The sequence below is a fragment of the Callithrix jacchus genome, chromosome 9 (assembly GCF_049354715.1).
Source record: "Callithrix jacchus isolate 240 chromosome 9, calJac240_pri, whole genome shotgun sequence".
Taxonomy (NCBI): Eukaryota; Metazoa; Chordata; class Mammalia; order Primates; family Cebidae; genus Callithrix; species Callithrix jacchus.
This window is the reverse complement of record NC_133510.1, coordinates 45,330,906-45,357,663: the sequence shown is the minus strand read 5'-3', so window position 1 is coordinate 45,357,663 and position 26,758 is coordinate 45,330,906. Positions and strand designations below refer to the sequence as shown.

General features: G+C 41.8%; 1 long non-coding RNA gene across 1 annotated transcript; it reads right to left on the bottom strand.

The window, feature by feature from the left end:
* Positions 1-821: 821 nt before the first annotated feature.
* Positions 822-12,294, bottom strand: LOC118144448 (uncharacterized). The gene is made up of 3 exons (XR_004729259.3): positions 7,261-12,294; positions 3,478-3,769; positions 822-2,115 (listed from the first exon to the last, which is right to left on the bottom strand). It is a non-coding gene; the product is annotated as an uncharacterized LOC118144448 (long non-coding RNA).
* Between the last annotated feature and the right edge of the window lie 14,464 nt (positions 12,295-26,758).

Sequence of the window (26,758 nt, the reverse complement as noted above, 5' to 3'; positions counted from 1 at the left end):
AGAGGCTGGTTTTCTGGTCACATCAACTCCTTGTCCCACTGTAAGAAAGCACCTCACCAAAAGACCAGGCTTCTCCCAACCTGAAACTTCTGGTTCCTGTAGACAGACTAAGACTAGTAGCTGACATGAACTGAGGCCTACTCTATCTCAAATACAGTTAATCCTTCAACCACATTTTTTGGAAAATACTCATTGTCATTATTCCCTTTTACACATACAGATGCTGGGGGTCCAAATAGAATAAATAAACCACCTCATGTCAGCACCAGCATCACCACTATAGACAGATGCTGATGGCACACAATTCACGACTTGCCTGGAGCCATCTCTGGTGCTGTTCTCCTGCCCTTGAGGATAAGAGTTAGGGTAGCAAGGATGAAAAAGGGATTTAAAAAGTAACAAACAGCATCTTCTAATGTCCTTGTTTTTCATTCCCAAAGATTCTGTCCTTTAGAGAATTGTCTTGTTCAGGCTCAGGTCTCTGAAGAGAGCTCTGAAAAGTGGATTAATTTGCTTTTCATTTATCTAACAAAGACTCACTCAAGCCTCTCTCATGCACAGTGAGTACTGAACTGGCTATAAAAGAGCAGGTTTGAAAGAAAGAGAAAATAACTCCCAGATGTTGTCCATATCCTAGAATGATTATAATCCAGTGCCTAGCAGCCTTTCAAACCTCTGCCACACCTGTTTACCTTCCAGTACATCTCTTCAGCTTACATAACTTTCTGCTTATTAAGAAATATTTTTACTAAATTTTTTTCTAAAAATGCTTTAATATATATATATATATATATTTAATTATTATACTTTAAGTTCTGGGATACATGTGAAGAATGTGCAGGTTTGTTACACAGGTATATATGTGCCATGGTGGTTTGCTGCATCCATCAACCCATCATCTACATTAGGTATTTCTCCTAATGCTATCCCTCCCCTTCCTCCTAACCCCGTCAGGCCCCAGTGTGTGATGTTCCCTTCCCTACGTCCATGTGTTCTCATTGTAAAAATCCTTTTTTATCTCCTTATTTGCTCCTGCATAACATGACCAGACAGGATTGGACCCCTTCCCCACAAGGCCTTCATAGTAAAATGACTATTGCTCTTACATTACAAAAGAGGAAAGGGGAGACTGGCATGCTAATCTATCTTTAATTTCAGATACTTGGAATCTAATAAATAGTGTTTTTGTTGTAACCAGCCCTTCCCAAGGGAATATCAAGTGCTAAAATTAAAACAACAGAACTAAAAAACATCTCTGCCCTAAGGGGAAGAAAAAAATTTCCTTTTCTTCATTTACTCTCTGAAACTACAAGGGGCTGAATTATCTACTTGTGTCTAGAATCACTGGAGTGTTGTTAGGCTTTTTTTTTTTCAGTTTGATATACTGTCATAACCCCTATTAGTATGTGGACCTTCCAGTTTTGAGAGCCAAGGGGCAACAAGTGACATACAGCTATTTCTTCTTAGGCTATCAACATTTTGTTAATTTATTTGTTATAAAGCTTTAGTGACTGACAGAGCTCACTGGATAATGACTTTTATGGGAACCACCACTCAGACATTGATACATAAATACTAACAGTGAATCCATAAAGTATAAAACAGACCCCAGAATTATATTCAGTGAATATGATGTTCCTAATGTTGATCTCTCTTCAAGACTTATCTAGTTTGTTTTCTGCGTTCTTTTTGCTGTATTTTGAGCTGCTCTTTAGGGCATTATCAGAAGCAGTAGCAAGCTTCATCTCTCATCTCCTCTTCCAAAGGCACCAATCTAATTTGTGATTCGTAGATTCAGAACGCGAAAACTACGTGCAACATTAGAGGAAAGTCTGTAAGCCTTTGTTATAAGAACCATATGGCCCCACCTGGGAATGTAGTCCTCTTGGAATATACAGTCTTTAGGGGGATGCACAGGAGCCATGGAGAGGAAAAGGGGACTCCCAGTAGCCAGCCAGATCTGCCAGCCAGGGCTGGGGTTCACCGGGGAGGCATATTTTCAGATCATCCTTTTGTCTTAGAGAACATACAGGAAGGCAAAGTGACTTGCTCTGGTTCAGGAAGATAATTCATGAAATATTACTCACGGGACTGTTTCCTAGGATGGCCTTTTATCTGGTAAAAGAAAGAAACTAGTAAAATGCACTTAGTTATCTTAGTCATAGTCATCCATGGGTTATTTTCCCAATTTGCTTGGAAAGTGACTTGGAAACTGACCAGTCACTCTAAAATAAAACAGACTAACTTACTTTTCGAGGTGAACAGTCTATGGTGAGGCTTCGATGTTTCAGACCTGCCCAATCTTCACTCAGTCCTCACCCTCAGCACACTCTGGGCACCAGGTGAAAGGAATCTGCCTAATCCAAACTCTCAACTTGAAATTCCACTCTGATCTTTTCACCTTGAGCTGGTGCCAATTCTATCAGTTATCTTTGATTGCTGCCTCACTCTTTAGCTGTCTATTGCATTGGCCAATGCAGACTTCGAAGCCAGACTTCCTGGATTTGAATCTTAGCCCTGCCACTGTCTAAGGATAAAACTGTAGGCAAATTACTTAATCTATCTGTGCCTTGGCTTCTGACTCTACAACATAAATATAATAATAGCACCTAATTTTTAAGAGTTATTGTGCGGATTAAAAAAGTTGATATGTGAGCATTTAGAACAGTGCCTGGCACAGAATATACTGAAATAGAAAACTAGAATTATTTGCTTTGATGAAGTATATGTTCACCTAACAGCCTCCAGATAATAACAATTATTAAAATTATGATGTTATAACAATACTTATGTACCCGGCACTGTACTTTACACATATTCCAGCTGATCCTCACAATAAGTCTGTGTGTGCCACCAATATTATCTTCCCCTTCCTACCACCCTCTTTTCTTTTTGCAGATAAAAAAGTTAAGGCCTTTCTGTCTCCCTCTCTTCTTCTCTCATCCTCCTCTCTTCCGCTCCCTCTCCCTCTCTTTCTCACACTCCTACCATGTGACAGCTGGCTCCCCTTTCCTTCTGCCAGGATTGGAAGCTTCCTGGGGCTCTCATGAGACACCACATTTCCTGTATAGCCTGCAGAACTGTGATAGGCCAATTAAACCTCTTTTATCAATTAAAAAAAAAAAATGGGAGGCAGAAAATAAAGACCAGAGAACCTAACTTGCTCATGATCATTTGGGTGGAAAGAAGCAGAGCCAGGGTTTGAACTAAGATCTATCTTGGTATCTTTCCAATCCCTCCAGAAAAGGGTCTTAGAGTTCTTTTGAGTTGTTTCTATAAATCAGTTGTCTCACTTCCCATACAGGTCAGGAAGGCTGGGCTCTCCACAGATGGAAGAGCAACAGGAAGGGAAAGATTTCTTTTGGAAGGTGGCAGGGATGAGATAATGACACGGTAAATGTCTTAACTAGCTCACCCACTGCCTTCCACCATGCCACAGACTGTGCTGCTGGGGCCCACCTCAGGTTCCTTGCTTACCTGATTACAGTATCATGCTCTGATCCCAGCCAAAGTGGTAGTATTTCTCATTCCTCTATCAGTAGTTCTTGGAGTCATTTAATTCTACCCCAGCCTTGGAGTAAAGAAAATTTCCTTTCCTTTTCCAGAGGGGGGGGCGAAGAAAAAAATATGATTTTCCTCTGTTTCTTCAGAGCCCACAGCAGCCAATATCTTGTCACTCTTGCCCCACAGCCACACATTCTGTTGTCACTGTATCTCCCATTACTCTAATATGGTATCTTCAGCAGAAGGTCTGGAGCTGGTGAAGGCCCTGGGGAGGGAAGGGCTGGAGGTATACCAGGCTCCCATCTCACCTCTGGAGCCTCCTTTCCACCTCCTCCACTTCATCACTGAACCAAAACCTTCACCCAGCACCTCCCAGGACAGCTTCTAGGCACTCCCGTGAAATTCAGGTGAATCAACTACATGGTCTTTGTTTTTCCCAAAAACCCATCAGAAGTATTCACACTGGATATAGCTTATGAGGCTAAATTTAGGAAGGAGGGCCAGGCATGATAGTTCAGCTCCCAGCACTTTGGGAGGCTGAGGCAGGTAGATCACTTGAAGCCAGGAGTTCAAGACCAGCCTGAGCAACGTGGCAAAACCCCTTCTCTACCAAAAATATAAAAATTAGCCAGTCTCTTAACTCAGTCTCAAAATAAATAAGAATTTTAAAATAAAAGAAATAAATTTAGGAAGGGGAATAGCACAGGAATAATGTCTGTTTCCCCTCCCCATATTATTTAACTGTCAAACTATTAGAAAATGTTAGAGAAACTGAAGTTGAATGTGGTTATATGAAGAGTGGTGGAAAAACTGTCTGAAGAGAGAAATGACTGTAAGGAGGCTAGGGAAAATAGCAATCCTAGTGGGCAGCAAAAGGTATTGGCAGAGGAACGATAAGTAGACAAGCATATTTCCAGGGCTAGTGAGAGACAAGAAAGAAGGAGATTGGCAAGTAAGCCTTAGACATAAGCCTTAACCCAAGGGTTCCCTTGTCCCATCCCAGACTGTCTAGACCCATCCTAGATTTTCCTAACATCCTCAGTTCTTCCCCTATTGGGCACCTTGTCTCAGTCCCAGAAGTCACCACCAGTTGCCACTGCTTGGCACAAAGGGTAGGAGAGTAGAGACAGGATTCCTAAGCCCCATTAGAATAGGAGATGCGTTCCTTGCATCTCTAGTTATTCTTTTTTTTCTAGTTGATCTTGGAAGATATATTCCTTTATAAACCAGGTCATGCATGTTGTTTGGCTGCTGCAGTACTTTCCATAGTATGCTTTGCTTGTTGTTGGATGATTAGGGGTTGTTCTGGAGCTATAACCCATATATGAGAGTGTTTCCATGTGTAGTGAGTAAGTGGTGCCCTGCCCAGATCCCCTTCTTGGATTGGTGAACATACCTGGCTGCTGTGTTAGTTGTTCTTGGAAAGTTACTCTCGCCAGTCCAGTTGGGGAATAGAAGTTCCTTGCCTGGGGGTTATCACTGACCCACTGCCAGTGAGTGACTGACAATGGGGGTACAAAAGGCCAGCCTCCTTGTCTCAAGGGGACTAACACTGTGGTGCCACTCTTGCTCTAGGGTTCTGCCTTTGTTTTGTGTTTCTATAAAGGAATGCTTGAGGCTGGGTAATTTATAAAGAATGTTTTGTGTTGCTATAAAAAATGCTTGAGGCTGGGTAAATTATAAAGGGGTTTATTTGGCTCATGGTTCTGTAACTGTACAAGAAGCATGTCACCAGCATTTGCTGCTGGTGAGGACCTCAGGCTGCTTCCACTCATGGACAAAGGTGAAGAGGAGCCCATGTGTGCAGAGATCACATGTGAGAGAGGAAGCAAGCAGTGGGGAGCAGTAGAGGGATGGAGAGCATCAGGCTCTTTTCTCAGGTACTGAGGAAGAACTCCCTCCTTCTCACTATCCAGGAAAGGCGTTAATCTGTTCACCCATGACCCAAATACTGCCCAGGAGACCTTACTTCCAACACTGAAGATCAAAGTTAAACTTTAAGTTTGGAGGGACAAACATCTAAACTATAGCAGGTTCCACACAGGATCAGACCAAAGCCAGTCTCCAGCTGAGGCCACGCCTTTTTTTAGCTTTAACCTCTTGCTCCGTGCTACTGTCCTCATTCCCCCTTTCCCTAGAGACCATCCTCAAAAAGACATTTGCACAAGAATCTCTGTCTCAGGCTCCTCTTACAGGGAATCTGACCTAGGACACATGCTTGTTTACACATTTATTAGAGGGCCTTTTTTGTCACCAGAGCTATCAGATACATCTCTGGGTAGACCAAGGGTGAGATGAGAAGCAGCTTGACGGGACCCTCAAACCAAACTTTTACATACAAACCAACTCAACTGATAATATGCCTAATATCTGCTCTCTTGTTGACACTAACCACATTCTATCAGATCCGAGATGAAGATTTATTTAATCCAAGGTAATTTTTTTCTCACTACAGAATATGAAGTATACTTATTAAAAAGAAGTGACTACATAGCATTTATTATTAACTCATTTGTTAGAATTATTTTAAATGTGGCTGGATGATTCAAAATTATCTTGTAACAATTATTCTTGCTATGATAGTACAAATGTCACATTTAAAAATCAATTCCTGGGTGTTTTTTCAGTATTTTTTTGTTTTGTTTTCCTCCATGAACTATAAACTCTGCTATTGAGGATGGTTGGGTCTCTGATAAGGAGGCTCTGATTAATCTAGCAGGGTTTTCAAACAGATCAGATTTCCAGTTGGCAACTAATAAAAATATAATTGATACATGAAGGAAAAACAGAACATAATTTAATCTTCTGCTATGATTCAGAAGTCATGTCAGGGTCATCATTATAAACCTCAATTACAGTATTGCAGCAATGTAGTGAGATTGGTGAGTGACATTCAGGTTGAAAGAAAGCCAGATAGACCAGATTTTATTGCATGTATTTACAAAGATGGAACACCATAACATCTGGTACCTCATTCGCTGTTTTTCCTCCAATATTCTTATCCTAGTATAGGTTCTTGTAGAGTCCCCCATACTAATCTCAGCTGACTAAGTCCATTCTTATAGCCTACAATGAAGGAATCATGATTTTTTAATTTCCATGGACTTATCCTCTCAAATAACTTCCACCTAAAGAAGGATCCAATCATCCGGTTTGTTAATACATTTTAATGTATTCTCTTTGGTATAATCTGTTGTATTTTCCATTTATAGTTTATGCTTTCTCTGCTATATTTTATTAACAAAATATACTAATCAACACCTTCCTGACCCATGAGATTGAATGTCTTTTAAGGGGTTGTTTATGATTTGGTAACTAAACACTTATTTATTTTTTTTAAAGAAGAAACTATCATTAAATAAATAATTCCTATAGGTCTGAGGACTGTTTGCCATCTCTAAAAAGATCATTTGTATTGGTCAAATAAATCACAATATTTACAGAGGTTTGCAGTATTTCAGTATGTTTCAGTACGAAAACAGAATTTTCATTAGGAATGGGAAAGAATACTATATTTACTTGGTTAACACATACATACACTGAAGAGGAGAGGTGATATGATTTATTTTTCTTTTTCCATCCCAATTATTAGTAATAGTGGCTGAATGTTAAGATAGGCTGAAGAACTCTAAATGACCACATTTTATAAATTGAAGAAGTAAGTAAACATTAGAATGAATACAAATAAGAGAGACTGGGTGCAGTGGCTCACATCTGTAATCCCAGCACTTTGAGAGGCCAAGGTGGGTCACTCACCTGAGGTCAGGAGTTCGAGACCAGCCTGGCCAACATGCTGAAATCCTGTCTCCACTAAAAATACAAAATATTGGCCAGGACTGATGGTGGGCACCTATAATCCCAGCTACTCTAAAGGCTGAGGCAGGAGAATAACGCAGGAGGCGGAGGTTGCAGTGAGCTGAGATCGCACCATTGGACTCTACCCTGGGCAACGAGAGGGAAACTCCATCTCAAAACAAACAAACAAAAAGCTCAATTAAACAGGAGAAAATGTACATTATTCCTATTATTCTCAAAAATAGGAAGAAAATTTTATGAAAGCAAATATATATATAAATTATTATTGTAAGAGCTCCCCTAATCAATACTACTTAAAATTCTTCCTATCATAGACCTTAACAGTTTCTATGATTCCCTATGTTTATTTTTTTTCTTTTTTAGAGATGGGGTTTTACCACGTTAGCCAGGATGGTCTTGATCTCCTGACCTCGTGATCTGCCTGCCTTGGCATCCCAAAGTGCTGGGATTATAGGCATGAGCCACCGCACCCAGCCAGTTTCCTATGTTTAATATAACATAGCTCTTCTCTAATTAAAAAATTAAGACCATAGGCTGGGTGCGGTGGTTCAAGCCTGTAATCTCAGCACTTTGGGAGGTCGAGGCGGTGGATCATGAGGTCAAGAGATCGAGACCATCCTGGTCAACATGGTGAAACCCTGTCTCTACTAAAAATACAAAAATTAGCTGGGCATGGTGGCACGTGCCTGTAATCCCAGCTACTCAGGAGGCTGAGGCGGGAGAATTGCTTGAACCCAGGAGACGGAGGTTGCGGTGAGCCGAGATCACGCCATTGCACTCCAGCCTGGGTAACAAGAATGAAATTCCATCTCAAAAAAATAAATAAATAAAATAAAACAAAATAAAATAAAGACCATAATCTATCTTTCATGATGTATCATTTCACTACAAAGAAAAATGATCCAGAATATGGTTTGGTTACAGTTCAGTATGTATGGAGAAATCTTGAGGGTGAACTTAAACTACGCAAAAAGGCAGTTTTAGGCTAAACTTAATTTAACAATTCCCCCCTTTTAGTAAGCCTCTCAATTTTTAAAAAATTGACCAAAACTTTAGGCACTGATGTTACTCTGTCACCAATCTCGAATCCCACTGGGAAGTAGCAGAACTTTAGGTTTAATAAGATGGGAACAAGGATTTTAGATTACTTTTTTTAAGAGTTAGAGCAGAGGGGACTTCGTTGTTGTATTGGAATCTTTTGTCTTCAGAAGAAAAAAAAAACTGGTCAGTTTTGGAATCTGTCTGCCTCCCTTAAATTTCCATTTGATTATGTTGCATTTAGCATGAGAGACTCCATTTTGGTTTGTTCTGGCCTATTGGGGTCTGACGCATGAGTTTAGTCCAAAACAATGGCCTCACAAAATTTTGTTGAATAGATCTCCCTTTGAGTCAGGTTATCACTGAGATGAGAGTGTGATGTAGGGATTCAGCACTACTCTCAGTTACTTATCTCAGCCCAACGTTTCCTCATGATCATGCATTTCTTAGAGTTTTTGTTATTCCAGTAGAAGAGAGACCATTTGACATTTTTTTGGATGGCTGCATGCAAACATTTAAAACTTTTCAGAGAATACAGTATACCAGGGAGATTACTATTATGCCTATCAAGAGGATAACACCAAGAGTTTAGAATATGCTCCTTAGCCAGCGTCCTCATGAACCAAACCGACTAAAATCAAATAGATCAAAGTCTGAGCCAGATAAAGGGTCTACTCATTTCAAACAAGCAGTCTGTTCACTAATCTTTTACAATTGAGTCTCTATAATACCTGATGTGTTCTTTTACGTGCAAGAAGTCATGTCAGTAGCTACACAGATTCTTCCTTGTTTTGTCAGTAGGCAATCTAGAGCAATTCTTTTATCCAGTACAAGTTTAGCAAGCAAATTCAAAGAAGTCTATTTGCAACTATAGTCTTTGTAGTAGAAACTGCTATAGAGCCTATTATGAGGGATCAATTTCTTTTTCTTTTTCTTTTTTTTTTTTTTTTTTGAGATGGAGTCTTGCTGTGTCACCCAGCCTGGAATGCAGTGGCGTGATCTTGGCTCACTGCAACCTCCACCTCCCAGGTTGAACCACTTGAAGTGATTCTCCCATCTCAGCCTCTGGAGTAGCTGGCATTACAGGTATGTGCCACCACGCCTGGCTAATTTTTGTATTTTTAGTAGAGATGGGGTTTTGCCATGTTGGTCAGGCTGGTTTTGAACTCCTGACCTCAGGTGATTCACCCGCCTTGACTTCCCAAAGTGCTAGGATTACAGGTGTGAGCCACCATGCCTAGCCAGGGGAACAATTTCTAATATTGCCTCATTTTGTCCACGCCATGGAAAAAGACCCAACAAATGATGCCCATCTGGAAGAGTGAAGGCCGCCTGATAGTGTTTTCTTCAACCTATGATGTAGGTTAACAGGAGTGGACCAGTTTTCTGTTTCTGAGTTATTATGGAGAAACAAAGGTAACATTAAAATTTCTAACACATATTGGCTCTTTATCTTCCATCCATCAAGGCATAAGTTTGCCCACGTATAAGGTTGGTGGCAAAATCCTCCACAAATAAAAGTATACCCTGGGGGTGCACACAAGACCCCTTTTCCAATTCTATTGTTCATAGAAGCATAAGCAAGAAAAAATTAAGAAGTATGCGTCTTATGACAGCAGAGAAGTCTTGATTTGTGATCCTGGGAAAGCTGTCCACGACTGTGGTGCTGTCTGCTTCTGGGGAAAAACATCTCTGGTCAGCTTTACCTTAAAGTCTCCAATAGATACACAGTTCCAAGAGTCTAGAGGTACCCTTCTGAGTTGTGAGATTATGGACCCATAGTTCAAAGCCTCAAAGTTTTGCTATAGTATGAGCAGTAAGGGCAGTCTTTCTCTGATATTATTTTTAGAAGACAGTCTCCAGATACTATTTCATGAAGGGTTTGATTGTCCTCACTTAGTGGATCAGGTAAAAATTCCTTTACCTGGTGAAAATACACATTGACATAATGCATTAAAACCTCATAGCATTTAGTCATATCAGAGTTTAGGAGCAGAAGATAGATGAGGTTTTAATACTAGGGTCACAGGCTTTCCAGTGACTATTTTGTGGTCTTCCATTAGAGGCAGATCTGCAACATGTTTGACTATGACAATCTAGTCAATTCAGTTAGCTTTGCCTAATGCTGTGGCAACTTAAAAAACCTTATTTGTTTTATAACTTGTCCAGTCAAACAAGTACCTTTATTCCTAGAGATTTCTCCAGGAATGCTCCATGGGGGAAAACACATTTCCTACTAACCTTTTAGCTACTGTTATAGCATCAGCCTTCTTGCAATGGAAAGCTTCTATACAACCAGAAAACATGCACTAAAAATGGCAATTGAATGAAATCTCTCTATATATTCAAATAGCCCATTGGGTAGTAGAAATGTACCTAAAGTTTTGAATGTCTTTCCAGGATTACGAGCATGACAAACCAAATGGTCATAAACCATTTTCATAATTTAGAACAGTCACCACACTGTGTAAATTTTAAATTTGGATTGTTTTCTCTCTTCAATGATAACTCATAAAGTGCAGAGCTTTTAATAATGGAAGCTTTAAGGGCTCAGGAAGACCCAAGCAGCCATCTAGGCTTTCCATGAATCTATGATTAACACGAAATTTAAGTATCGATTCTGTTTCTCCGATTCAGGTGCACAGCCCTGTTTATTAAATGGGTTATCATAGGCAATTTGACTAGGATCATGGAGTTCATTCAAACTGCACATCTTAATGATTCCAGTGCTGACTGATTTAGCATGAAAATCTCTGGCAGAGTATTTCTTTGGTATTAAATTATTTCTTCTCCTGCTTGGATTAACAGTTTTATAAACCAGTCAGTCTCTTCATGAGTTCCAGGAATTCTTACACAGTCCAAATGACATGATCCTAAAGCTATCAGCAACATGCATTCAAGCGTTCTTTCCATCCTTGCCATGAGTCTCCTTGAAGGCACAGTTCTCTAGGGTTTTACTTGCTTATAAAGAGTTTTCAGAAATGCATCAAAATTAGACAACTGACTGTAGAAATGACTTAAAATGGTCATGATTAAAGATATAATTGACAAGAAAGTTTATTTCTGTTGCCTATGATTTTTTTTTGTTATTGGGTTGTTTTGTTGTTTGTTTTTTTGTGAGACAGGGTCTCCCTCTGTTGTCCACGCTAAAGTGCAGTAGCACAATCACAGCTCACTGCAGCCTCAACCTCTCAACTTCCTGGACTCAAGTGATCCTCCTGCCTCAGCCTCCCCAGTAGCTAGGAACACAGGTGTGCAACACAATGCCTGGCTAATTAAAGAAAAAAATCTGTACAGATGGGGTCTCTCTATGTTGTCTAGGCTGATCTCAAACTCCTGGGCTCATGCAATCCTCCTACCTTGGCCTCCCAAAGTGCTGGGATTACAGGCATGAGCCACTGCCCCTGGCCAGCCTATAATAATTTAACATAATGTAATTATGACTAATAACATATGGCAAGACATAACAGAATTTTAGGAATCTCATACAATTTTGAAATACAAAAGAATGTATCCATAAAAATATAACTCGAAGAAAGTTAAACTTCATTTCTTATTTGACAATGCTTCCCATAAAATTTAATATATCAAATAATCTTGTTTATTATCTCTGTTTTGGATGCTGCAAGGGCCCTCTGTAACATCGCAAAGTTGGTTTGAGGTCAGAAAGACTTAATTTTGAACTTCAAATTTAATTTTGGAAAGCCTGTCAAACACATCAAAGTTTAAAACACTTAACTAAAACAGAAACACAGGTCACTGTAAAACTGTCATTCATTTAGCCAAAGTGATAATTAAAAGGTTTTAAAAAACAAAAACCTTTATCCTTTGATAGAGAGGAGAATCCATTTAAATAATCAAAAGACCTACCAAAGACAGCAAGAGGCAGAATTAAGACAGAATTGGTCTCTCCTCTCTTCTCTCTCTTTACGGTTTATGTAAAAGTTGAAAAAAAGGTCTTTTACTAACTCTTATTAATACTACATGAGAATCTTATGCAAAAGAAAACCAATTTTACTTTTATATTAATGTATTACAAACACTAAAGTCAATTTTAATAAAACCTTATAAACAAATCCATTCAATTTCAGTCAGCTTTTGACCATACAAGATTTCCATAAACCTTTTATAATCTAATAACATTTTTTCTTCTATTTTTTCAACTTCCTATATTTAGTTTTATCTATGCCTTTTTTATTCCTTCCATCTCAAACAAGCTTTAAGTAACTTCACAACATTTTTTCGACAAACTTTTTTTTTTTTTTTTTTTGGAGATGGAGTCTCACTCTGTTGCCCAGGCTGGAATGCAGTGGCGCTATCTCAGCTCACTGCAACCTCCACCTCCTGGGTTCAAGCAGTTCTCCTGCCTCAGCCTCCTAGTAGCTGGAATTACAGGTATGTACCACCATGTCTGGCTAATGTTTGTATGTTTAGTAGAGACGGAGTTTCACCATGTTGACCAGGCTGGTCTCAAACTCCTGACTTTATGATCCCCCTACCTTGGCCTCCCAAAGTGTAGGATTACAGACATGAACCACTGCACCCAGCCAATACACCTTTTTATGCCTTTACCACTTTCCTCACCAAAAACGTATCTTGCTTTTTTCAAAAAATAAACTTCATATGCAGAATTGTTAACCTTATTTCTTGTGAAAACCTAGACGTAAGTAATTTTGAACTGTTTTATGTTAAGTTTTTTGGGTTTGTTTTTGAGACAGGCTCTCATTCTGTTGCCCAGGCTAGAATGCAGTGGCACAGTCACAGCTCACTGCAGCCTTGACCTCCTGGGCTCCAGCAGTCCTCCAATCTCAGCTTCCTCAGTAGCAGGGACAGGCATGTGCCACCACTCCTGGCTAATTTTCTGCATTTTTTGTAGAGATGGGATTTTACCATATTGCCCAGGCTGGTCTTGAAATCCTGGGCTCAAATGATTCACCTGCCTTGGCTTCCCAAAGTTCTGGGATTACAGGCATGAGCCACCACACTTGGCCCATAAGTATTTATAGATAAAAATCATTTCATAAATTTTTAGAAAGATATGTTTCCTTAATTTTTTGTTTATTAACAGATCTGAATATAACTAGCTTTTCTATGCCATGCAAAAATAAGATGCCAACATACATGAACTTAAACTTATGTTTAATAATGTTTCAGAATTTTAACTTACTTAGAAATGACTTGGTTATTTCATAATCATCTATTACTTATTGTAATATAACATAATTTTAAGATTTTAAATTACTTTAAATAATTTAGAAATTAATACAGGTATATTCCCTAATGTCTTCCCTAGAAGTCCTGGGTTCTGAGTACTCACATGGTACCTAGGACAGCTATGAGGACTGGGCCATTCTGAATTTTGATATTATGCTCTAAGTATACAACCCAGGACAGAGTATAGAGCTTTAAAGATGTCTGGAGGATCTAATCATTCCCAGAATGGCCAGGAAGAAGGTGTGACTCTTGGGCATGACTCTGCCTTGCAATTGCTGGTCTAGGCAGTGAGGACATGACTTTAAGCCTCACCATGGCCACCTGTCCAGACTCCAGAAGCTGAAAACCAAAGACAAGCTCACAGGCCAGTTGCAGTGGCTCACGCCTATAATCCCAGCACTTTGGAGGCTGAGGCAGGTGGATCACCTGAGGTCAGGAGTTCGAGACCAGCCTGGCCAACATGGTGAAACCCCATCTCTACTAAAAGTACAAAAATTAGCTGCGTGTGGTGGCAGGTGCCTGCAATCTCAGCTACTCAGAAGGCTGAGGCAGGAGAATTGCTTGAGCCTGGGAGGCAGAGGTTGCAGTGAGCTGAGATCACGCCACTGCACTCCAGCCTGGGTGGCAAAAATGAGATTCCATCTCAAAACAAAACAAATGAACAACAACAGAACTTGCTCACAGTAAAATGTGTGCAAGACTTTGGAGTGCAAATCAAGTAAGTGTTAAAAATATTACAGAATCAAGTCTAGGAATGGCAGCTCCTGCCTGTAATCCCAGCATTCTGAGAGGCTGAGGTGGGAGGATCTCTTGAGGCCACAAGCTCAAGACCAGCCTGGGAAACAGTGAGATCTTGACTCAAAAAAAAAAAAAAAAAGCCAAGTGTGGTCCCAGCTATGTGGGAAACTGAGGTGGGAGGGTTGCTTCAGCCCAGGAGGCTCAATATTGGAGTTAGATGTGATTACACTACTGCACTCCAGCCTAGGTGACACAGGAAAACTTTGTCTCTAAAACACTGCAGAATTAGCAGTTTTGTGACCTTAAAACAAGTATCAGAGATAGCAAAGACCGGTCTGACCAGTAGGCTATAAAGCAAAAATGCCTGAAGTATATTTAACTGACAATTCTGAAGCTATTTCTGTAATTGCCTGACAGGTTCTTTCTGCTTGCAGCCCAGACAAAATCAATTCATTGAAACTATGGCATTGCAGTAGAGAAACGTTTAACTGACATGAGACCAGCCCATACAGGAGGACTGAAGTTATCATTTCAAATCGTCTCCCTGAAGGCTGGGAGGCTAGGGTTTTTATGGACAATTTGGTGTGCAGGGGCCTAGGGAATGGATACTGCTGATTGGTTGGAGATGAAATCATAGGGATTTGGAAAACAGTCCTCAGGCCCTGAGTCTGTAATACTTCCAGGTGCGGCCGTAGGACCAGGTGAGTCATGAGTTATGGGTCTGAGTAGGGTCAGTCTGAAAAATATCTCAAAAAAACCATCTTAGTTTCTACAATAGAATGTTATCTACAAGGGCAATTAGGGAAGTCACAAATCTGGTGACCTCTGGCCACATGACACCTGAGCAGTACTGAGGTTATAGAAACTATGCCTACATGTTAGCAGAGTTCAGGCCCTCCCATAATCCTATTCTTGTGGCCTTTACTTAGTCTTACAAAGGCGGTTTTTGGTCCCTGGGCAAGGAAGGGATTAGCTTTAGGGAGGGACTATTATCCTTGCTTTCCCGTTAAACTATCAACTAAAATCCTCAGAAAGTTAGCTTGGCCTTTGAAATGACCAAAGACAGTTTAGGGGTCAGAAGCAAGATGGAATTGACTATGTCAGATTTTTTTACTGTCATAATTTTGCAAAGGTGGTTTCAATCCTATTTTATTTTGCTAACAATCTAAATGCTATCTTTAGTTACCAAATATTATCACATACACATAACACACATAGACATACAGACAGAAAGACAGAAGTGGATCTTAAAACCTTCATAAACAATTCCCATTTGCTGGCTTTCAAATAGTCTCTTTTCCTCATTTAGACTATCAATCTTCCAAATGCCTGATTCATTCCCCTAAGCAATCCTAAATCTGTACTTCTAAAGGGATGACTCCTAGGTGGAACAAGGTTACAAATTTGTATCTCAAAAGTACAGAGCTGAGACTTCCGGCCTAAATACTGTACCATCGGTTCCCCAAACCAACAAAGAAAAGTGTAGGTAAAGACCCAGTTAAGACAAGATGGCAAGGAAAAGCACCTTAAACAATGGTAAGATTTATGTTAATTTAAATCAATGGTAAGAGTTTCTAGTGACCCAGTTATCCTCTTCTCAGTGCAGACGCCGTTACAAATGGGAGTTCCTTTATAAATTTCATTTACAAAAGGGTTTTAAAGTAGCCAGCTAAATGCCAGAAAGGTATATTTTGGAGACTGATTTAGTTCAATGGGTGGCCTTCTTAACTTAGCTAGTTTCTTTGCTAAAATTACTGAGTTCCGGGCAGAGCTCATTACTGAACTGGGCAAAGAAAGCATTTTCTTTGTCTGGACTCAGCATGGATAGCTCTAACAAAGAAGCAAGCTTACTTTACATAAGGGCCTACCTATCTTTTTATTTTCTTTTTTCTTTTTATTGAGGCAGTCTCACTCAGCCACCCAGGCTGGAGTGCATGGTGTGACCATAACTCATTATAATCTTGAACTCCTGGGCTCAAGCAATCCTCCTATTTCAGCCTCCCTTGAGGCTAGAACTACAAGTATGCAACGTCATGCTTGGCTTTTATTTTCATTTTTTGTAGGAACGGGGCCTTACTATGTTGCTTGGACTGGTTTGAACTAGCCTCAAGCGATCCTTCCACCTTGGCTTAACAGGCATGAGCCACCACACGTACTACGTTCTGTAAACACATTATCCAGCTTTCTTTTCTCTTTCAGGGCAGAACAGTAACAATGACAAAAGGTTAGAAGACCTAATTTTTTGATCAATTAGTCACTTAAGCTTTTTATTTGCCTTTTATAAAGAATCTTTTAAAAGACTCTGTAAAAATATTAAAATCTTTTTAGAAGCTTCTGAACATTAACAGGCATCCCTGGATGACACTAAAATGGGATACTTCATTTTTAAATGCACTTCTTAAAGTGCAGGGTTTGGGATGTTCCACCATAACTTTAAATATTAGTAAGATTTCACCATTTCTGTGTTTGCTGCTTCCAGGGCCTATTCTTTATACAGGTATAGGTAGGTGTAGCTAGAAGGTAGAGTACTCCGTTCCTCAGAAATTAAAGATCCCATTTTTATGTTGAATCTTGTCTTTGGCTCTCAGATCCCCTTGATTAACTTGCCTAATGATTTTTCCCCACAAGAAAAAGAAACAAAGGGGATAGAACACAGAAATCCTTGTGAGTTGCTTAGAGCTAGAGTTTACACCTCTGCAGTATTGCTATTAAAATATTTACTGGCGGTTTCTGTCTGACCCAGTCAGATACCCAGAGGCATCTAACTGGATCCAAGCCAGTTAATTATCAGATCCAATCAAATCCTGGACCCAGTCCAATGTCTATTGACTTCTAAACCCAGCTAAGATAAATTTGCTCAAGCTCAAATAGCTGAAAACAGCAACGTATGGAGCTTCAGAATCTGAGCGAGAACGAAGCCACAATCCCCAGTTGCTGCAAGAGAGCAGTGGATACTGAGAGAGCGGGCCCAGCAGGTACCTCGTTTGGTTGCTCAGTGCTTCTGAGGGGTCACTGGGAGCTCTACTTTGGGGTCCATTTCTGACACCATCTGCTAAAAGGAAAACTTTGGACAAATTAAATTTAACAGAGCTCAACTGAACAAAGAACAACTTGTGAATCAGACCCCTGAACCAGGATAGCTTTGGAGTGACTCCAGTGGTGCTGAGTGGTTGGAGAGAATTTATGGACAGAAAAAAAAAATAGGCCGGGCATGGTGGCTCACACCTGTAATCCCAGCACTCTGGGAGGCTGAGGCAGGCGGATCACCCGAGGTCGGGAGTTCAAGACCAGCCTGACCAACATGGTGAAACCCTGTCTTAAAAAAAAAAGGAAAGTAACCTAAGAAAACAGAAGTGAGGTCCAGAAACAGCTGGATTGGTTACACCATGACATTTTCCTTATTTGAGCACAGTTTGAACAAGTAGGCCACCTCTGACCGGCTGAAACTTGGTGACTGGTACAAGAGTAGGTTACAATCTGTTTAATTATTAGGTTATAGTTCACTATGTATGGAGAACTTTTAGATTGAGTGGAAATACGTAAGGAGGCAGCTTTTGGCTAAATTTAACACTTGGAAGCTGTAAGTAGTTTATCATGGGTGAAACACAGAATTGGTGAAGAAGTGGGGCAGAGCTGGAAAGACAGGTGAGTCCAGGTAATAAAGAACCTTATGTTACATTCATAAGTCCATAATTTATTCCTGCCAGCACCATATACCTATTTGTTTAAACATTTTCATTTCCATTGTCCCCCTAAACTTCCTCATGAAAAAATTTCCTAAGACTTTGCCCTTGATGAATTCTGATTCACTGACAATCCCTTTTTAAAATTTTCTTATTTTTATTGTTTCCCTTTCCTATGGTCCTGACACCATCTCTTTCTGAGTATAAGCAACTTGGCTGGCCTAGAATATAGTCACAACTGTGTTACATGGACTTTACTGAATATGGAACAACTGTCTTCCCAGCATTTCATCTGTTCTGGTCCATTTGTATTGCTATAAAGGCAATTTATAATTCAGTTTATTATGGCTCACAGTTCTGCAGGCAGTATAGGAAGCATGGGACGGGCATCTGCTCCTGGTGAGGCCACAGGGAGCTTCCATTTATGGTGAAAGGCAAAGGCAGAGTTCCCATATCACTTGGCAAGAGCAGGAGCAAGAGAGAGAGGAGGAAGATCCCAGACTCTTAAACATCCAGATCTTTCATGAACTCATTACTGCAGGGTGGGCACCAAGCCTTACAGGAGAGATCCGCCCCATCATCCAAACACCTTCCACCAGGTCCACCTCCAACATTGGCGGTCACATTTCAACACAAAATTTGGAGGGGAAAAACATCCAAATGATATCACCATGTTAAAGACTGGTGTTCCCTGGTGGCTTGTTTGGAAAACGCTGGTCTAGACACATTTCTCAAACTTGGCAATATATTCCACTGGACATTAAAAAGGGGTTGCCAGGTATTTCAAGATAAAGTGATTTATCCCCAAGAGCTGCAAACATAAGCTAGGTTTTCTTAGAGTGTTAACATCTTGGTTTCAGTTGCATGGGTCACCAGATTGATACAGATTTAGCTGAGGTAATAAATCATTGCTTCAGCAATCTTAACAGTCAAGTCAGTTATACAACGATGATTTGACAAATAATGAGGTCACCTGTCATCTCCTCCCACAAGTAATTCAATTGCATTTAGTTCATAATATACATGGCCAGAAAAGCATCTAAATCAATTCCTACTAGAAAAAGATGTCAGCATGAAGCAGAAATTACAAAGAAAGATCAGGGAAGATGCTTTGCAGTTGGCCTTGAACATAGAGGAAGGAACTACAAGCCAAGGGATGCAGGTGGCATCTAGAGGCTGAAAAAGGCAAGGAAATGGATTCCCCCTGGGATCCTCCAGAAGGAACACAGCCTATACTTTAATTTTAGATTTATGACCTCCAGGTCTGTAAGATGATACATTCATCTCTTGATATAGTCCCCTCCTGTTCATTCCCACTGCTCTCCAGATTAGACTCTCCCTTTGGATTTGCCTCTTTTCTGAATCCATCCTCACAAGTTGTTTTCTTAAAAATCAAATAGTACTATGTCACAGGGTTTGAAGTGCATGAATACTCACTGACTCTAGTTAGGCTCCTTTCTGGAATATCATTAGAAACCAGAAGGGTTGTTTGCAAATCCGACCAAGGAAGGCTTACTAGGGATGTGATTATAGCTAAAAAAGCCTAAAACAAATCGTACTATACTCTGAAAAAATAATGCATTAACCAAATGGGCTAGGTAGGGTAGAAATTTTTCTGCTTTTATCCAGCACTGGATGAAGGCAAATTCACTGACTTTGGCAGCCACCAAAGTAAGATTGGAGGTGAGGATACCTCACCAGGTGCCTAGATTTTTCGGAAAGGTTTCTCCTAATTAGTGGATATTGTTATCCAGTCAGGAAGTTTGGTTCTGGTTTAAATGCTGATCATGTAAGAGTTGGTTGTCAGGAGTCAGTCAACTTGCTGACCTCTAGGTGTGATTTCCTTCTGGTGGTCAACACAGACTGGATTAAGAGTTAGCTACTTGGTCAGATCCTGAATCCTGGCCCAACGATAACCCCACTCTTGCTATCACTCACCCCTGCTTCCAGACCTACACAAAAGATGACTACCACAAAGAAAAGAGGTTTTTTGTTGTTGTTTTGTTTTTGAGACGGAGTTTCGCTCTTGTTGCCCAGGCTGGAGTGCAATGACACGATCTTGGTTCACTGCAGCCTCCGCCTCCCGGGTTCAAGCGATTTTCCTGCCTCAGTCTCTCGAGTAGCTGGGATTACAGGCAAGCACCACCACTCCCGGAAAATTTTTTTATTGCATTTTAGGTTTTGGGGCACATGTGCAGAACATGCAAGATAGTTGCATAGGTACACACATGGCAGTGTGTTTTGCTGCCTTCCTCCCCTTCACCCACATTTGGCATTTCTCCCCAGGCTATCCCTCCCCAGCTCCATTTTTAATAGAGACGGGGTTCCTCCGCGTTGGTCCGGCGGGTCTGAAACTCCGGACCTTAGGTAATCCACCCGCCTCTGCCTTCCAAATTGTTGGGATTACAGGCGTAAGCCACCGCCCTGGCCCAAAGGAGGAAAGTTCTAAGAAGGAGAGGTCAACATTGGCAAATGCCTCAAAGGGCACAAGATGGGGATTAAATTTTTCCATAAGATTTGGCAATTAAGCAATGGCTGATGTTCAGTGGAGTGAAAGGCTGACAAGGGAATGAGAGGTAGGAAACATTCACCTTAAGGCTAGGCAACTCCTTTTCCAGTAGGGTTAAGGGAGGATCCATGCCCTACAGGTTGGCTTTTAAATACTATTCCTTTAGGTTTTGCATTTGAATCACAGAGAACTTTCTCCTCTCCAGATGTTGATTTGACAAATTTAAGTCTTAACATCGCTCCCTCCTCAGTCCACCTGCAGGTCAAGGAACTAATGAGGTGTAGAGTAACTAAAGGTCAAAAAACAAGAGGAAGAAACAAAGGGCAAAAAAAAAAACAAAAACAAAAACAAAAAAACCCAAACCTTAAATCAGGTCCTGAGTCAGATATGCTGTAACAAATTCTGCTTCAAGTTTAATATTCTTGTTTTGATGATGTTTAATAAACGAAAAAGAAAACTAGTGTCTGGAAAATTAGAGAGAGGGCATTTTAACTAGAATGCTTTCTTGTACCTCATACACTATCGCACCCCATCGCCCTCCAAATTAATAGCTGTTGCGGAGTTGGGGTGTGTGTGAGCACAAAATCCAAAGGTTGAATTCTGTCCAGTGCCTTGAGTAATTGCATGTCACATACAAAGAATAGTGGAATCGTGAAAACAACATACACATCTGTATTTCCATATGAAAGCACTGTTTCCTTCCTTGATTATCTGCTATTTTTAAAAGGGTTGGGGAGGGGAGGAAGATGGGGATGAGGCGTTTTTTCTGAATCCGAGCCCAGCTCTTTCTAAACTTTTGTTACTCACGTCCGTTTGATTCATTTGCTGTGTGTTCTTTCTCTCTTTTTTTTTTTTTTTTTTTTTGTCTCCTGCCTCTGTCATTGCCTGCTGCTAAGAGGGACGCTGAATCACTGCCACTGCAGATGAAAAGCAATTCAAACCCAATCCTTGGAGGGGGGATGGAAGGGCTCTTTTAAATTAAAAAAAAAAAAAAAAAAAAAAAAAAAATTTTCCCTCTGCGGAAAAAGCCTCCTACTTTCCGGGTGACCGTAGAGGGCAGTTTGACAAGTCTCAGCCCCGGGCGATGGAAGATTTTGCCCGTGGGGGCGTCACGGGGCACTGGTCATCTCCCCGCGGGTTCTCAGGCCTCGGTGTGTCGCGGGCCGGGCGGCGGCTGAGTTGCGTCGCGGGCCTGGCGAGCGTGGCCGGGTGGGCCGGAGGGTCGCGCCGCACTCCCCGTAGCTTTAAAAGCTCCCACAATGCAGCGCTGGCGTCCCAGTTCCGTTACGAGGTCTCTCCCGGCGCCGGCGAGCGGGCCAGGCGCGGGCGGGGCGCGGGGGAGAGGCTGCTGAAACCCGAGCGCTCGGCCGAGGGGGGCGCCCCCGCGCCGCTCCTCTCGCGCGCTCAGCCGCGGCCAGGCGAAGGGGCGGAGTCGCCCGGCCGCCCGGCCCGGCCCGGCCCCCAGCCCGGCCCGCAGCCCAGAGGCACCGGCCACGGGAGCGAGCTGGCCGCCGACTCCTCTGCCTGCGCTCGCCCGGCGCCCCGCGCCGCGCCCCGCTCAGCGTCCGCCGCGCAGCTCCTCGCTTAGCCTCGCCGAGCCTCGCCCGCTAGCTCCCGCGGCGTCTCTGTCGCTGGCCGAGCGCTCGCGCACCGCGGCACCCCAGCCTGGGCGGCCACACTCACCTAGCGCGGGCCAGGAGGTGCGCGGAGAGGGCGCACCGGGGAGACGGGGCCTCCCGCCCGTGCGGGGCGCGCGGCGCCGGGAGCGCCGGGGTGTGCGGCTTGCGGACCTGCGCTGGGCGGCCGCGGAGCTCCGGGTGCCGCGGCGTCCCCAGCGCCCCTGCCGGCCCCGCCGGGCGGCCTGCGGGGGCGGCGCAGTTGCGAAACTGAGTAAGTATTAACTTTACTCTTCGGCGGAGGCGGCGATCCGGGCTGCGCTGGGGACCCCGCCCGCCCCGCCTGCAGCCTCGGGGCTGCCTTCCGCCTCGTCGACCCTCTCTTCGCACCTGGGGTCCCTTCGTCCGTTCCGCCCCTACCCTGCCCGCCGCGGGCTCCCGCTCCCTCTGCGTTCACCTTTCCCTGGTCTGTCACCCTTTGCGCCTCTCCTCGCCGCACACACGCAGCCGACTGAAAAGTACGAGCTTGGTCGTTGCTTTTCTGCTTCCTTTCAGTGTCCTTGGCAAGGGAGTTTAGAGGCCACTTTTGTTGCGAAGGGAATTTTATGTCTGGCTTTTAAAATGTTTGTTCCCTTTGGATGGAAATCGGATGCTCGCTTGCCGGATGGCGGTTTGGTGAATGCTTATTTTCTCCTCTGAAAAAAAAATGATTGGTTTATATGTTTTTAAATTTCATTTGAACTGTTAACCATCTGCGTTCTTATTCCCCCTTGTCGCCAGTTCCTTTGGGGAGGGAACTTTACAGGAGAGGATGTTCAGAGTAATTCTGTCTTGCAAGCTAGAAACTTTGAGAGGGTAAATTGCACAAACCCTGAAGAGTCAACTTGAAGGAATGCGAGCTTTGAATGTGGGTCCTGGTGCGGCACTGGGCTATAAAATATGAGTACCTGGGTTCGGAAACCAGTGTTGCGTTTTTATTTTAGCATCATAGAGCCGCCTGGTGTTGCTAAACCACTGCTTTCCCAGCATCAAATGGCATCTTGAGCAGTGCAGCGTAGGATATATAATTGCGGGTCAGTATTGCTCCTGATCTTTAGGGATTTAGAAGCGAAATAAATGCAAAGCACGTTTCATAGCTAACTTAACCTGTCAGGTTAGTCCTGTCTGGTTAGCATTAAAGCATTGCATTAAAAAAAAATCCTCTAGCCCTGTGACAGCAGGGACGAACATTTATGGATTTTCCAGTAGATTGTGGCTCAGCAATGCATTAGATTTGCTTTGTTCCCAGGAAGCATTTTTAAATATGGATAAATCTCTGCTTTTCTCTCCATTAGATTAACCACTCATTCTGGTAGGGGGCCCTAGGTAGTTTTTATTTTCTTTTTTGCCTTTCATCTTGGAATTGCCAGGAGTTACGATCATGTTATGAAGGAACAGAAAATGAAAAGCTTTTTTAATGGGTTTTCGACATCCCATCCTTTGCCTGAGTGAGGCAGTAGTGAATGCCAGCCAGCTCTCTGCAGGGAGAGGTGCAGAGTGGATGCAAGAATCAGAACGCACGAGACAGCACTATCATTCAAGGAAGTGGTTTGTGTTTTACCTTTTAGCGGGCATACCAGTGGTACTTTTAATTTTATTTATCTCCATGAGGAAGTCTCCCAAAACCATAAAATTACACATGACCATCCTCCACTTGAAGACTGAACATAGTTTGATGATTATTCTATTGAAGGATCAAATGCCACAAAATATAATTTGTAATACATATGATAAAACCTTTCAAAAATCTCCCCCTTATTTTTTCCTCAAGAGTCTCCAGGTGGTACTTTCTGTAATGAACACAATTGGCAGTTATGCATTGAGTTCTTTCTAGGTGTCTTAATTAAACCTTATTTCTGGGCTTTAGTAGCTTAGGGGTGCATTAGATGGCCCTGAGAGGGAGCAAATCATGTGCGGGTAGGGAAGGCATTTCACTTTGCAGAAGTGTCAGTGTTTTGGGAATTACAGATTTAAATTCCACATGGTTGTATAATTTGTTTTGCTTTCTATTTATTTATTTTTTTAAGGTTGCAACCTTTTAATCTGAATCTTCAGTGCTTGGCCTTCTATACGTGGTGACTTATGTCAGTTATTGATCTGGCTGCCTTGTGTTTTGAGAAATGATTAGTTCTTGAGAGTTTCTGACTCGTTAATTGATCTGTTTTATATTGATGTATATAATGACTTGGAAGTAAAAATATTGTTTGCTGCCGGATATTGTTGCCTTTTTCTTATGGTTAATTCCTGGCATGACTGCTTGTTTATTGTAAAACATTAAGATCTTAGTTCTCTTGCTAGTGTTCAAAACATTACAAAACTCTTTGCAGGTAAAAGTGGAGTGGGTAGGGAGTTGGATAGAAAAATGTGCTTCATAAATTAAAGATTTTGATTTAAAAAGAATGTAATGTCTGTTTACTTTTCTTTGATGCTTACTTGCTCCAACCCTAAATTGGGCTTAAAAATTTAAAGTGTAGAGTTTCCAAGTATTCTGTATAGTGGAAAGAATGTTTACCCCCACTGCCCGCCAGCCTTCGGTTGCACTTGTGACTTTGTCACTCCCAAGGTGAGTCAGCTTGGCCATGACACTTTAGTCTCTGTGATCTACAGTTTGATTTCTGGAAAATGGGGATACTACTGCTAAAAGGGATGCTGTGGTGAGTAGAACATCTAGTATGTATTAATGTGCTTGGACATCTCAGCCAATAAATGGCAACATGTCAAACTCCTTCAGAATTGAGCTCTTGATCACTCAGACTTTCAAACTGTTCCTCCTCCATTTTTCATCTCACCCACCCAAGGAGTAGCTCACACCACTCTCTCTTCTATTCTCTTAGCCCCAGCAAACCAGTTCATCACAAAGTCCTGCTGTCCATTTTTATTGCAAAATCTCTTTCAACCCGGTGTGATTTTCAGTTCCCACTATCCACGGTTCTAATGCAAGCCACTGTACTGTATTACCTTTCCTTGGGGCGGTGCCTCCTGCACACACTCTGTACCTCTTCCAGTCTTTTCCTACCAGCAGCCTGAAAAAGAAAAAAAAGTCATTTGCTGTTTTAAAGTTTTCAAGACTCTCAGGAAACACATTTATTTACCTTAGATACCAAATCCTCAACATTACTTCAGGGTCCTGCATGACTTTGCCCATACCTCCACCTGCATCTCTTGTCATCTTGGCCACGTCTCCAGCAGACTAGCCTCAGGTCTGCGGCTCATGCTGTTGGTCTCCTCATTTTAGGATCATCTCTTGAGTAACTTCCCATCCTTGGGTGCTAGCTCAAATATCCTTTCGCATAAAGGTCTTCTCTGACAAGGCCACCCTTATCCTTATATGAATTAGAGGCTCTTTATTTTCTCCCTCATAGCACAATTATTTTTTCTTTCTTAATGTTTACAATTATATATTATTTAATCACTTAGGGTCCTTCTCTTGCCCTTGAGGTTAATATGAAGTTAATAATACCTGATTTATTCACCAGTGCTTGGTATATGTAGTAAGTGCTCAGTAAATATGCTGATATAATGAGTAAGGTCATAATATCAGTTTGTATCTTTATCTCTTTTTTGAGATGGGGTCTCACTGTGTTGCCCAGATTGGTCTCGAACACCTGGCCCAAGTGATCCTCCTGCCTCAGGCTCCTGAGTAGCAGGGACTACAGGCATGTGCCACCTTGCCCGGTTTCTGTATTTGTATCTCGATTGCTTTCTTTATCACTGTGAAATTTGCTTTTCACAATAGAAAAGCCAGACCCACACTTCTGTATTCCTTCTTTGCTGGTTATATGTGTAATATGAAATGGCCTTTGCAAATATCAGGTAAAAATGCATTTAGGCTCTGTGAAGGAGGCATAGTAATAAATTGAGACACCTTTTAATTAGTGTTACCCTTGTGACTTTCTGTTGTACATAATCCTTTTTCTAAGTACATCATTAAAATAATTATCTTTCTTACCAGCACAGGATTACTGAAAAGAAAAAAAAAACAACTTACTGTGCCTCACTATTTTATACAGTGTCACATGATAATACATTAGTCAGCTGCTGTCGGTTACTGGTGCCAGACATCAAAGGAAGGTTGGGAGCCAGGGGAGGGAGGGGAGCGTGGGGGATGGAGGCAGCAAACCACATTACCAGGTGTGTACCTATGCACCAATTCTGCATCATCTGCACCTGTACTCCAGAACCAGAACCTAAAGTACAATAAATAAAAAAAGAAAAACGAAAGTTAAAGTTTGTTTTTTTTTTTAAGATGGGGTTCACCATGATGGCCAGGCTGGTCTTGAGCTCCTGACCTCAAGTGATCCACCCACCTCAGCCTCCCAAAGTGTTAGGATTACAGGGGTGAGCCACCATGCCCGGCCAAGAGTTAGAGTTCTAAGGATGCTCAGTGCTGTCCCACTGTTGATGTGACTGGCATGGTAACTAGACATCATTGGAACACCCACTTAAGAGAGAGGAGGAGGTTTTTTTAAAAAGTGGGAGCCACCTGGAAGTGTGGAAGTTCTTTTCTTCTCTCTCACTAAAGCATTCCTTGTTTTAGCCAAAAAGTCTCATGACCTTCCAAGGCCAAGGAAGGCTTACAGCTTTGAGTATTTTTGTCATGT